General features: G+C 36.4%; 1 long non-coding RNA gene across 1 annotated transcript; it reads right to left on the minus strand.

The window, feature by feature from the left end:
* On the minus strand, positions 1 to 5,391 carry LOC126814760 (uncharacterized). The gene is made up of 3 exons (XR_007677749.2): positions 5,129 to 5,391; positions 1,549 to 1,645; positions 1 to 935 (listed from the first exon to the last, which is right to left on the minus strand). It is a non-coding gene; the product is annotated as an uncharacterized LOC126814760 (long non-coding RNA).
* Positions 5,392 to 14,313: the final 8,922 nt, after the last annotated feature.

Genomic DNA, 14,313 nt, shown 5'->3' on the forward strand with positions numbered 1-14,313 from the left:
ATTTATTAAATTATTTGTTTACTATCATTATGTCCAATGCTCTATAAACCTCTTGATCATTGACGGATCAATAAAGCTATATATGTGACAGTCAATGTCTACATTCAGGCAATGTGTAAAATGCCTGAAATATACCAGTCAATGTGTACATTGCCGGGTTAGGTTTAGGGTTAGGGTAAGGGTTGGGGTGGGGGTTAGGGTTACAAAGGCATTTTACACATTGCCTGAATTTAGACATTGACTGTAACATATATAGCGAGCCCTAAGTCAAGTATTTTACTGTACGGTTTTAATATATAATGTGACACCAACAATTTTGTCGGATTCGTGTAGGTATTTGTGATCTGGAAACTTCTTTACTGCCATTGTACCACAATTCTTTGTAGGACAGGTGAAAAGTGACGTAATTGAATTTATTGAGCAACCGTTTAGACCGTTAAACCACCATCCTCCAGCATATTGGAGAGCACAGTTTCTTTTGGCATCACCGTCGTAATCTCGGTCATAAGTACTGAAAGATGATCCATTTAAGCCATTTAAAGTGTCGTTAAGAATATTTAAAAAACGGGGGATATATGAGGAATATGTAATTCTGTAATGTGTTGATCGGTCTCCAACATTGAAATCTGTGTACTCCGCATAGAAATAGAATCGACTATCAGCATCGACCTGGATTACCAAAACCTGATGAGGGATATATTTGGTGATTTGGTGCAAGGCCTCAAGTCCAATCCAAACACGATTTTCATCTAACATGAATCCGTTAACGTATTCATCCCATGTTCTGTTCAAACTGAATGGATAGTCTCTGTCGTGCCTCATGATGACGTGATCTCTGTTAACACAATACAATGGTATAGGTGACCCATTTGGTTTCGGTTGAATCAGGACTTTGTTGAGACCATGTACCCCACTTTCATATAACTCTTGGCAACCTAAAATGAAAAGGAAAGATATTGATACGACCATGAAACAGGTCAATCAAATTGTTCCCCCCTCTCCTCTTAAGTTGAGAAAACTGTAATAGTACACTTCACCTCCGTTGTAGTAAGCCAATCAAAATATTTCAGTGATTAAATTTAATTTACTGTATCTCGGGTTTTCATTGAGTAGTTCATCTTGGATTGACCAATCACAATTTGTGCATTGGTATTTAGTGAACCGCGTTATTTCTAAATGGAGTAAACTAACCAAACGTTGGTATACCCAGTAATTTTAATTGGATTACATAAAACCTTCATAGCTCTGACATCTTAGTACTAGCATGAAGACGCGTCCATAAAACCATCGTAGCTCTGATCTTCTAGCATGAAAACATACCCATAACACCCTCATGACTCAGCCTCCTAGTTCTAGCATGAAAACGTACACATAAAAGCCCATAGCTCTGACCTTCTAGTTCTACATGTAGCATGAAGACGTACACATAAAGCCTCATATCTATGACCTTCTAGTTCTGGCATGAAGACGCACGTTAAGACAATAACGCGGTTTAAAATAAAATGGAAAACAATGTTTGTTAAAAAAAAAAGACTGTATAGAACGGACCTGATACCAATCTGTTACAATTCCGACCTATAAAACCGACAGGGCAGTTACATTGGGTTGACGACGTCTTGGTTCCACCATTTAAACATTCTATATCCTGTAATTAAATTTAAAGATGCATTAGTTAAGAGCTAAATATGCCTATTGTAAGTTTTTCTATAGGATTCAAATGTTATAGCAATTATTATTTGGACATTTATTTACATAACAATCCAGAATCAACCCTGTAGAACCTCGGGTGGCTCGGATACAGCTTGGATTTAAACAGTCGTCCATTTTATAATTAAATCATTAAATGGCTGCCCAAGCTAACATTTACCGTTAATCACCGGCGTCACTACCGGAGACTGCCGATGAAAGGACGACGTGGGCATTGAGAATGTTACTTGATAATCGAGAATACGTATGAGCGGAGTTATCGCCTGTCAATCAAACGATCGGCAATTCACGGAGACGGTGCGGAGACAGTTGATGCCTATTTCTAGTCCAAACTTCTAACAGTGGTAATGTCGTTCAGAATAAAGTAATTTGACTGAAATTTTCAATATTTTCTTTTTTTCGTCTATTTTTGAACTGTTACATCAAGAGTGTTCAGCTCTTCATTAAATCTTAACTAATGTATCTTTAACATTGTGAATAATTTTTTTACAGTTTTCAATTTTCAAGGAAAAAGGGCCGTTACCTGAATAACATATGGTACATTTTTATTTTAATAGTTCGCTCGTAAGCAGTGGTCTTTAGAAATGGGATAAAAAATAAACCAATTACACCAATTCATCCTTTGTTTACACTGTCTATTATTAACTCTAACACGAAGACGTATATATAACCTCCTAACTTTAACACGAAGACATACATATAACCCACCGGCAACACGAAGAAGTAATAATAATAATAATAATGCATTTATATAGCGCCTCTTATCCAGTAAAGTACATGTAAAGAGATGAGTCTTGAGTCTCTTACTGAATTCTGCAATAGTTCCTTCTTCTTTGGGGAATTGGGGTAGCTTGTTCCAAAGGACTGGTGGTACAAAAGAGAAAGCCCTATCGCCACACGATACGAGATTTTTTCTTGGAATATCAAGTTGTTCTTTGATGGGATTTTATTTGAATTAGATTCTGGAGATAGCTCGGAGCTGTGGCAAGAATACATAAATAACCACCTAACTTGGCCTCAAGACACACACATAGGCTCACAGCTCTGGTCCTCCCAACTCTAGCATGACGACGCAGTTTAGCGGTTTAAATTAAAAGTGCAAAAATGTTTGTTAAAAGACAATTGTCCGAAAGCATGTCACTGGAGGAAAAGAAGTCATCGAAGAATAAGAAAATCTGTTGGTGTTTGGCTTTTTTAGAGGAAAATCCTCACGATCGCGGCATATATGTACACTGTTAAAAAATAGCTTGTGTTGAAATAATACAAACTTGTGTTATTTTCAACACAAATTAGATGTTCCTATTTAACAACACAAATTTGTGTTGACACAACACAAACTTGTGTTGACGTTTACCAAAATAACACAAGCTTGTGTTGAAACTTGTGGGAAAATCTACGCATCACTTGTGTTATAGTTTATGAAACTTTTTTTTAAAAAAGTGTGCAACTTGTGATGAAATTTTAGAAACCTGTGTTATTTCATATAAATCTGTGTTATATTGTTAACACAAACGGTCGTGTAAAACCAACAATTTATATCCAGTATAGCAACCTTTCCCATGCAGCACCCCTTCTTTTGTTCTGTTTAAACTGTAATGTTTGATAAAGGACATAACAATATATTTCTATGTTAAATTATTATTCATTCATTAATTGATAGGAAAAATCAAATCAAATTCATACTACCAAAACAAGCACCGAGAATTAATAGATATGTACACAATATTCCTATCCCCAACCCCCAAAAAGATAAATTTAAATATATCTAAATTTAATAACAACCAAACCAAGCATTACTAAGATTAATTATGCACTAAACTGAAATACTTTCAAAAACTGAATAGCGCTATAAAACAAATGGAATATAATGGAAATTTTACAACATATTTACAGGGTTTAAAATCATATTAAAAGTGATTTGTGGCGCAAATAACCAAAGAAATATGCACTATTACAGAAGTTTTAAATTGATAAAGACCCCTTTCCAAATTACAAGAACAAAACAAACATAAAATGAAACTTTTTGTATATAATATAAGCCTTCATTGAATAATATACACGCACCAGGATTACAGGTTATTGAAATATAAATGAAACATCAATGTCAGAGAAAATGGCAAATATTAAATAATATATACTAAATATTTACATACAAGTCATAAGCGGGGGGGGGGGGCACGGTGGCTCAGCGAGTATAAGGCGTTGGCTCGCTAACCTGGAGATACTTCTTTGAACCCGGTCTTGGCCGTGAAAGTTCATCTGGATTTTCCTAAGTTGTTCCCCCTTGTCCGTGGTGTAGAAAGTAGGGCATGGCAAGATACAATGTATAGTCGTTCGGATTTTACGAAAACCCGAGGTCCCGTGTATACATTGACGTGCACTTAAACGAACGCTTGACAGTTAAAATTCGAAATGATAATATTGCGGCATCGTTGCCGGGGCAGACTTACCCCCATAATAGAGAAATGGGATCTTAAAAACTATTTCATTTCATAGGCAAGAGAAAGTCACCTTGGTATCTAGTCAGTAGGTGGGTCTGATCTGGGCAATTAAGTTAAAACTGATGAATATTTAAGAGGAAGGCAATCACCACCCCCTATTTTATATCAAAATTTGGCTCTTCCCACCTAAGACGGAGAATGACCTGATATTTTATTTCTATATGTTATGGCAATATACCTCCACATGTGTACTAAATTTAAATCAAATCTCAAACTGCAGCCTTGGCGTGCTCTGCCCGGTGATGTAGCGGAGGTGTTCTTAAACCCGGATAATACAAATTTACTTAAACACTTCCTGTTTCGTATTTAGAGGGGCTTTAATGTCCGTTTAACTATACTTGAATCATTATAACACGAGACGCGACGGTGTGTGCAGAATTTCTTGAAGATATTTGCAAATAAAGATTTGAGTTAAAGAAGATCATTGAGCACAAAAATGAAAAAAAGTACACAGTAATATTTATAGGCGGTAATTCGCGACCAATCAGAATAGAGGAAATTTCTAGTGTATCGGGTCATTCTCCGTCTTAGGTGGGAAGAGCCAAATTTTGATATAAAATAGGAGGTGGTGATTGCCCTCATCTTAAATATTTATAATAATACTGTGTTTAACTTCACGCTACAATATTATTCTGTGTACATTAAAACTTTAATTTATGATAATTTATAATAATAAGCATTTGCATATTAAAAACTTTACGTTATAGTAATAATACTTTTTTTTAAAAAAAATTGTTCGTATATTAAATTCTTACCTTGTAGTAATATTAAAGTGTTTAACTTCACGCTACAATATTCTGTGTACATTAAAACTTTAATTTATGATAATTTATAATAATGAGCATTTGCATATTTAAAACTTTACGTTATAGTAATAATACTTTTTTTTTTTAAAAATTGTTCGTATATTAAATTCTTACCTTGTAGTAATATTGTGTATCGGGTTCCTCCACCATATCAGTACAACTATCACCGATATCATCAAAGTGATAGCATTTTTTGTTTCTTCTATCATAAGACATGGACAAACAATTACCCGTTGTTTGCTTACAAGCCTTCATACATTTTAATTTGTGATCTACACTAAATTCATTAAAAGCATCACCTTTTGGTAAAGTTTTTGCCGTACATGTTTGTGGTTTAAACCATTCCGTGCGCTTGCATTGACCCTGAGATTCAGCGGTACAAGTACCAAACACATAAATATAAACGATTATTGAATAACGGAACAACATTGTCAACCACTCACCAATCAACAGCAAATGAAAATATTCTATGATCAGTTTTAAGCCCATATAAGCTGATCGTTAAGGTACGGAAGCAGAATGGAGTAAAATTCTATTTTACGATTGATCAATCAAGCACATGGCCATTTCCATTATTCTATCTATCAATACCAAACCTGGCCTAGATTTAGACATTATTCTACATATCAATACCAAACCAGGTCTAGATTTAGACATTATTGTACATATCAATACCAAACCAGGTTTAGATTTAGTCATTATGCCTCACGATTTCCGATTTTTATACGCCCACATTTTGTCCGTTCACAATTTGTTCGTGAATACTCTACAGGTCACAATTTTTATCCGATTTTGACGAAACTTGAAATATAGGTGTATCTCGCAAAGATCTCGGATGGAATTTATTGGACCGTAACTTCATGGATTATTGTACGAAAACTCACGTTTTTAGTTTGTGGACACTCTAGAGGTCAGAAGGAGATCTTGGTTCCTTTTGACATTTGCGCGTATCTGATCGTAACTTCCTGAATTATGGCCCCTGATTCTACGAAAAATCACATTTTTAGCTTGTGGTCCCTCTAGAGTTCACAATTAAAAAAAACCGTTTGAATATATTACCGTTACACTGTAATGATGCTTGAGTTCGAATCTCGTGAAAATCGGACTAAAACTGTTGGACAAAATGACCACCTCTTGTACGCAAATAGTTTAAATATATGGGAGATCAAGGTTGTGGAACCTCTAGAGGCCACAATTTTGATCCAATTTTGATTAAACTTATTGAATTATGGCCCTTGATTGTACGAAAAATTGCTTTTTGTTTAGCTTGTTCTCTATCCATCTCTTGCAAAATGTGGGCGTATTCTGCTTTTTATCCGATTTTAAAAAACCGTTCAAATATATCACCATTCTACCATAATGAAGGTTGAATTCGAATTTCGGAAAAATCGAAACGAAACTGCCCGAAAAAATGGCCGCTCTTTGTATGCAAATTGTGTAACAGTATGTTATACGATGGTTGTGTACCCTCTACAGGTCACAATTTTTATCCGATTTTAATGAAACTTAAAATATAGCTTTATATCCATAGATCTCAGTCCCTTTCGATATTTGCGCATTTCAGACCATATCTTTCTGGATTATGGACCCTAATTGTACGAAAAATCGCTTTTGTTTTTAGCTTGTTCTCTATCCATCTCTTACAAAATTGTGGGCGTATTTTGCCTGGCAACCATTGGTTGTATGATTTTATACGCCTTGCTATGTTTTTAAAGATATTTTCCCACAAAAGTATTTATTTGGTGGTTATTTCCAATAAAATTATTGGTACGTATGGAAAGTGGAAACTTCCAGTCTTACTAGAAAAATACTTGATTCCATGAAAAACACCCATGTAACGCATTCATGACAAAACTGTAAGGCTTTCCGTAACCGACAACCCGGCGATTAGGGATGTCTGCTCGCGAAGATTGTCTGATCTCCCAGCGTTGTATATGATGGTGAGCTTAAACGTACAACAGTTTCTGAGATAAACACCAAGCAAAGATATGTGGGCAGTGGATAATCCGAGAATATAGTTAGGCTTCGACATTTATGATAAAGGGACAGCGATTTAAGACAACATCGTCTTGTATATGCAATGAATTCTCCTCAGGCTTTGCACCCATTGCTAGGTACCGTGTCAGCCAATTCACATGACACAAACATGACTTCGTTTATAGATTTTTTATAACAAGGGTATTCCCTTGAATATGTTTTTAGTCCAAATATATCATCAAATCACCCAGTTTGTACGTGGGAAGGTATTTTTAACTCACAATCATCCACAGTCTTCGACATTGAAAACTCAAATTATTTGTCAATTTAAATCAACATTGATGTTGTGATCTTACCGGGAAAAGATGGACTTCTAATGTCCAATATTTAAGACAAATTAAACATTTTACCATTGGTACACGAATCCTGTACCAGAATGCATTTCAGCGCCATTTGTAACACGGGACTCGAAGATTGAGGCTAGACATTTTCCACAAGCCATGTCAAACGGCGACGCAGTATATTCTTATCTGGAGAGCATGAGCGATAAATTCTACCGGTATAGACTGGTATAACCAGATGCTAACGATTACCATTCGGTTGTGACTTCTCGTGTATTTCGCCGAACATAACTGATTTGAAATTAGAGGAAAAACAGAAAGGATTGAATGCAAATCAGTTTATATACATTCATATTGTGACCCATTTGTGTCAATTTCTAGGTCCTAGATATGAGCGATTTAGTGCCTTTAATGTGGACGTATATTGTCGTCGCCCCTGTCCGTCCGTCTGTTCATTCATATTTTGTTTGTGGACACTTTACAAATCATGTTTTTTGCTCGTAGACACTCTAGAGGTCATAACGTTGATCTATTTGATGGAACTTAAAACATATGTGTGTATCCCAAAGACTTGGTTCCTTTCCATATTTGCGGATATCGTACTGAAACTTCCTTATTGTATGAAAAATTGTGTTTTTTTGGCTAGTTCTCAATGTTCTCTGTCTATCTCTTGCACAATTTGGGCGTATCTTGAATGGCAAACGCTTGTTGACTTTTGTAAGAAAATTTTACGTGGCATCTTAAGTGTACTATAATGTTTAAAATGTTTAAAGTATTTCATATGCAGGACATTCAAATTTTACGTAATTTTAAGCTTACGCTAATGTTTATAATGATTTATGTAGGGCTGTTAACGGTGTTTTAAGGTTACTATAATGGTTAAAATAGCTTATTTGGGCGCCGTTGACGCTGTTTTAAGTGAATAAAAAGGTTTTACAATGGTTTATGTTGACCAGTTTACGAAGTTTTACGTTTATTCTAATGTTTAAGATGATTTATGCATTGCAGTTAACGGTGTTTTAAGTGTACTATAGTGTTTAAATTGGTTTATGTAGTACTGTAGTACAGTTTAAAATGGTTTATGTCGGAAATTATGCATACATGGTTGATAGGACAGCCCACTGTTTGTCGCGCTAAAATGCCCCAGTGGTTCAGAAGGTATCGTGGGGGATGGGGGGGGGGTGCTCATTAACCAATTACTATAGTCTGATTCCCACTCGTCATTGGCCCATCAGGAGGTACAACGCTCGGATGGGAAGAAAACCCGAGGTCCCGTGTACACATTTGCGTGCACGTAAAAGATCCTTTGGTAATTGGTATTCGATATAATAATAGACCGTAGTACCGCTTCGTTTGCTAGCTGGTGCAGTTTAATATGATATTGAATCTCCTTTTGTTTAGGGGAGGGTGGGTGGATGGCCGAATGTTTAGCGCGTGCGCGTTGTATCATAAGGTCTGTCATTGAGTCAACTGGCGTTTTCTCTGTGTCCCGTACCCCCCCCCCCCCCGCCCCCCGCCCCCACTGCTAAGGACCCCCTACCTTCAAGAGAATTATTGAAATAAGGTTGAACCATATGCCAGTTCCGAAATTACCTAGTTTGTGCCGAGTGGAAGGTAAACTCTCTCTCTCTCCCTCTCTCTCTCTCTCTCTCGCTCGTTTGGTTTATAATATAATTATTATATGCTTATGTCCACTACATGTCTTCGTAGAAATTATAATCATGCTATCTTCTAATAAGTATTCTATTGATATATTAAAGACTGTAGCAAGGTTCGGGTGTTAACAAAGAGTATGGAAGTATTGATTATTTGTTTTAACTGAATATAAAAAAAAAGTTTTCTGTTAAAATGAATCGTTGGTGATTGTACCATGAAATATATATGACTAATTAACTGATTTTCAAAAACAACTTCCATTGTTCGGCCGAATTGTTATAAAGTCTATATCGTTTTATACTTGATAATGAGTTGTGATTGATTTTCAACATTTTTGATAATCATCTCCAGATTAATGCTCGTTGGTTTTTGCACCGTAAAAACTTCAGTTGGATAGTTGTCATTTGTTACAAAACTTAGTGGTCCGATCTCTTTGAACTTTTTAAGAATTGTTTACCTCTATAAATGCTTGGATGACACTTTAACTTCTCGTGTTTCGTTGGCTGGCAATGTTTTGAAGAATATTAAGGTGTAATGTTAGGTTATAAATTATCGCTGTAGTTAAAGATACATTGTTGGAGATTAGATAAGGAGCTGGCAGTTCTCACTATAATAGTTAAAACTAGGCAATCTAAATGGAATTTGCTGAAAATTTCAGTCAAATGGATCCTCTGTGAACGGGGGGGGGGGGGGGGTTGTTGTTGAATGGCCGAATGGTAAGCACGCGCGCGCTGTATCATACGGTCAGTCATTGTGTCAACTGGTGGGGTTTCGATTCCCCGATTGTACGTGACAAGGAGTAGGGGTTTTCTCCGGGTCCTCCGGTTTCCTCTTACTGCTAAAGAACCCTACGCACAAGCGAATTATTGAAATAGAAAAATGAACCGTGTGTTACTCCCGAAATGACCTAGTTTGTGTCGAGTGGACGTTAAACCTCATCTCTCTCTCTCTCTCTCTCTCTCTCTCTCTCTCGCTCTCTGTGAACCGAGAATTTAGCGATTGAATTTTAGGCCTAGCCGCGATCATCATTACTAAAGTTGATATAATAAAAAAAACATAGGCTCGATTATCATTACTAAAATTGATATAATAAAAAAACATAGGCTCGATTATCCATTTTTTGATTTAATCACCAATGAGCGTTGAGTAAATATCGCAGGCTAGCGATGAAATCGAGAGTTGAATATGATCTGGATAAGTTAATTAATGTCTAGTTAATAATTTAGATAACATTTCATGCCTAAAGAAATACCTATAATAGGCAGATTTAGCTCTTGCATAATGTATGTTTAATTGGCTGGTTGATGGGTCTTACATGTACGCTTTAGATATTAAACTCTGTCATTGTGTTTGTAAGTAACAAGGAGTAGGAACGCCTGCCCAACCATAGTAGTTCCCCCCCCCCCTCGTTTCCATCAACTGCTACTCTGTCTACTCTAAAAATACTGGAAAAAAGTATAACCGAGTCTCTCTCTTAAACTGAGCACGTTTGATTCCAATTTCAATACAGATCAAAAGCTGCATCTCATAATAATGTTTCTACTTCTCGTAAGTGCTAAGATGAAGGGGGGCATTTGCCGACTAGCTTGATTGATAACAAATGAAAAAATAGTCTTTTTGTCGTTTTGTTTTGTTCCAACATGTCTGTGTGGGCGTATTATGTCGTCACCCATATCTATCTGTGTGCTGTGCCTCCAATTTCCCTTAAATTGGGTTTAACGTCCTGATTTCTGATCCGACTGGGTTTATGAAATTTTACTAGGCCGGAGGCGCTATTGTCGAGGGAACTAATACGTGCACGCCAATGTTTCCATGGGATCTCCAGGGTTTTTTTTCAAATTGGTGTGAAGCATCGGGGTCATGAGAGGATGAATCCTATCGATTTCCGTTTCTAGAATCAGTTCAGGTGATAGCAACAAGACCACAGTGATATGACTTTTAGAAGATTAACCCTATTCATCTCATGTGACGAATTTGGATCGGAAACGATGAACCCTGTTGTTATTCAACAATCTAGAACATTATGTGTTCGAAAAAGCATGTGCGACATAGCTGATGAGTGGGCGTATTTCCACGTGTTACCCGTAGGTTGAATATGATGTCAAAACCAATGGAATGTGAATACTACAAGAGAATGGGGCTGTAGTCGAATGACAAACAAATTAAAAGCTTCTATCTAGTTCTTTTACTATCTTTTTTGTAATTGTATCAATTCTAATGTAATATTTTGAAAATGGTAAAAAAATAATTGTTTGTGAACAATCTACAGGTCACAATTTTTATCCGATTTCAATGAAACTTGAAATGTAGGTTTATCACGCAAAGATCTCGGTTCCTATCGATATTGGCATGTATCGGACCATAACTTCCTGAATTATGGCCCCTGATTGTACGAAAAATCGCGTTTTTAGCTTGTGGACCCCATAGAGGTCACAATTTTTATCCGATTTTAAAAACCGTTTGAATATATCACCGTTACACCCTAAGAATGGTTGAGTTCGAATTTCGTAAAAATCGAACCGAAACTAACGGACAAAATGACCGCCCCTCGTTCGCAAATTGTGTCAAAATATTGTGTATCAGGGTTGTGGATCCTCTGGAGGTTACAATTTTCATCTGATTTTGATGAAATTTGAAATGCATGTTTATAACCCAAATATCTTGGATCCTTTCTATTTTCGTGCATATCGAATCGTAACTTCCTGAATTATGGCCCTTAAATGTACAAAATATCGCGTTTTTAGCTTGTGGTCCCTCAAGAGGTCACAATTATTATTCGGTTTAAAAAACGTTCGAATATATCACCGTTACACCGTAACTTCCTGGATTATGGCTCCTGATTGTGCGAAAAATCACATTTTTAGCATGCAGATTCTCTAGAGGTCACAATTCTTTTTTCCGATTTTAAAAACCGTTTAAATATATCACCATTCCACCATAATGAAGGTTGAATTCGAATTTCGGGAAAATCGAAATGAAACTGCCGGAAAAAATGGCCGCACTTTGTACGCAAATTGTGTAAAAGTATGCTTCAAAGGTTGTGGACCCTCTAGAGGTCACAATTTTTATCCGATTTTGATGAAACTTAAAACATATCTTTATATCCCAAAGATCTCAGTCCCTTTTGATATTTGGGCATTTCAGACCATAACTTTCTGGATTATTGCCCCTGATTGTACAAAAAATCATGTTTGTTTTTAGCTTGTTCTCTATCCGTCTCTTGCAAAATGTGGGCGTATCCTGCCTGGCAGCCGCTGCTTTAAGTCGAAGTGTGGCAGAAGTGAACATAACTAAGTAATAACTATGAATACGTCTCAGTGTCGTCCCCTCGACACTTCATTTCATTAGAAAAGTAATATCTCGCCTATCGCCATACTTGACTGTCCTTCGAATGGTACAGAACATCATTGAACCCCTTTCCATACATACATGAACCTTTATTTCGGAGACTGGGTGTGCTGGCCGTTGATTTTCCATGAGGAAGAGCTGTCCAACATCTACCCGATTGTAAGTATTATGGGAATACAAGTGTCTTCATTTCTTCTTAATCGTTCTTGTTATAATAATTCAAAAATAGATACTGCAAAATAGATATATCGAACATTTCATTCAAATTACTTTATTCTGAACGAAGTTATCACTGTTTGGGGTTTTGACATTATGTGGCATTGATTGCTTCTGATCGCTTATTATCCTCACCACGGTACTGGTTAACCAAGATTTAGCCTCACTTCTCTTTCTTAAAATTAAATCATTAAATGACTGAAGCCCTTGGACAATGTACCTTTAATATGGCCTGTTAAAAAACAAACAATCTTAACCTTTATCTATATTTTAATGCCCCTATAAAAAATCTCAAAATTCCCCTTTAAATGTGCGGTAAAGGGTATAATGGATTTTTATGAATGTTTTTTTTTAACGAATGGCAACAAAATAAGATTAGGTTTTAATGAATCGCAGCATAACATTTCGGTCATTTTCAGCCTGACGGAGAAGGATTGTGCTCGGGAAGCGTCGCCCCTCTACCCCCGCGCCTCCTCTTCACCGGATTTCAACTGTCAGGAAACCTAATGTTAAAATATAGCCACATAGTTGTGTAAATATTCGTGGATTCTAGTTGCGTCTGTGTTTCTAATTAAAAAAAAATAAAACACAACACAATTGATATGGAAAACAATCAATGGTTTCTACACGTTTCTTTGGTCGTTATCAAGCTCACATGATTTTAATTAACAGTTTCGCTTCATATCGTCTGTTATATAAGAATTAAAATATGCTTAATAATATATTTTCTAAGAGATTTATACTGAATTGAAATCAATATGTAAGATAGGTTTATTCTTCACGGCACGTGCATTTAGAGGATTCAATTAAGGTAACATGCCTGAGGTCGAGGGCACCAGGGTAAGGGACAATCCACCAATATTAGAAATCTTGTTTAACAATCTTTAAATGGTATACACAAATGACCTTTTCCTTCACAGCCACCTTTCCGGGACCAATGGCAAGGGGGATTCATGATGGACAAACCAGAGAACATTGCTCTGGCAATACCGGGATCAAGTCTGTGACCTCATATTTAGTGAACCAGCGCGGTTCCTCCATAAATGAAAAAAAAGAAAACTTTGTTAACGTTCAATCGACGCCTTTTATAGAACGGCCATGTCCAAAATAATGTGCCATTTGCAAGCTTAATTTGCAGAAACAGGAGCTGTTGGTTGATGTAGTGGAAGCAAACCTGTGTTTGTGCGCCAGAACGTAATCATCCGTGTGCGCACACTTCACTGCAAAACAACTGCTTACATGGAAACGGTCCCATTACATTAGCAGCGTACGCGGACAGCGGGCATAAATCTCTATACCTACTCATTTTCTTACCAATTGTAAGCTCATTTATAATAACTCTATGTTGTATAAAAACTGATTTATGTTTTTACAATTTTTCAGCCTTTGGTCAATATCTATAGGAGGTGCCGTCTACATGAGCTCCGTTGATGTAGGAATGTCAAATCCCATTTAAAGTCATTTCTATTTGAAATACCATTCAAAAATGTGTTTATGCATATTCCACATGTTTTGTGCTTTAATTGTTAACGCCCGGACATAGAAATTAATTGAAGTGGGGCTTAACGCCTTGCTGTTCTGCTCCGATTGGGCTAATGAAGACGTGCTCAGATATACATAATGGCCAAAAAAGGAGCTTAATATGAAGGGAGTAAAATTCTTTCGTTGGCGTAGTGGTAACCTACTGATTTTCTTATCATTTACATTTGATTCTTATCATTATGATATTGTTAAGATAGTTGTAATTCAGAAATAGTTCAA

Source organism: Patella vulgata, chromosome 3 (assembly GCF_932274485.2).
Source record: "Patella vulgata chromosome 3, xgPatVulg1.2, whole genome shotgun sequence".
Lineage (NCBI taxonomy): Eukaryota > Metazoa > Mollusca > Gastropoda > Patellidae > Patella > Patella vulgata.